Source organism: Emydura macquarii, unplaced genomic scaffold (genome assembly GCF_026122565.2).
Source record: "Emydura macquarii macquarii isolate MOO-44397 ecotype Brisbane River unplaced genomic scaffold, CSIRO-AGI_Emac_v2 contig_1253, whole genome shotgun sequence".
NCBI lineage: Eukaryota > Metazoa > Chordata > Testudines > Chelidae > Emydura > Emydura macquarii.
This window is the reverse complement of record NW_027131390.1, coordinates 35,479,961-35,480,365: the sequence shown is the minus strand read 5'-3', so window position 1 is coordinate 35,480,365 and position 405 is coordinate 35,479,961.

The following is a 405-nucleotide window of genomic DNA, read 5'->3' as shown; positions in this document are numbered from 1 at the left end:
TTCCACGCCCAGCAGAGGCAGTGGATCTGGGTCTAATGTCTACGCCTTAGCTCGGCCCTCAGGCAGGGGATGTGGATTGTTCCCACCCCAGAGTGAGGTAGTTATACCCAGGTACCTTTATAGTGTCACCCCGGCAGGGGAGTTTGGTGGGTGTAAGATCATGTCTACATTACCACTTATGTCAATATAATTTAGGTCACGCAGGGTGTGAATAGTCCATGCCCTAAGCAACATCAGTTACACCAACCCGCATGGACAGCTGTATGTTGGCAGGAGAGTTTCTCCCGCTGGGATAATTTATGCTGCTCATGGAGGTGGGTTTTTTTATACCAACAGGAGAGCTCTCCTCTGTTTCCATGGAGCCTCTTCACCCCTGCAGCGCAGGCGCGGTACCAGGAGGGCTGT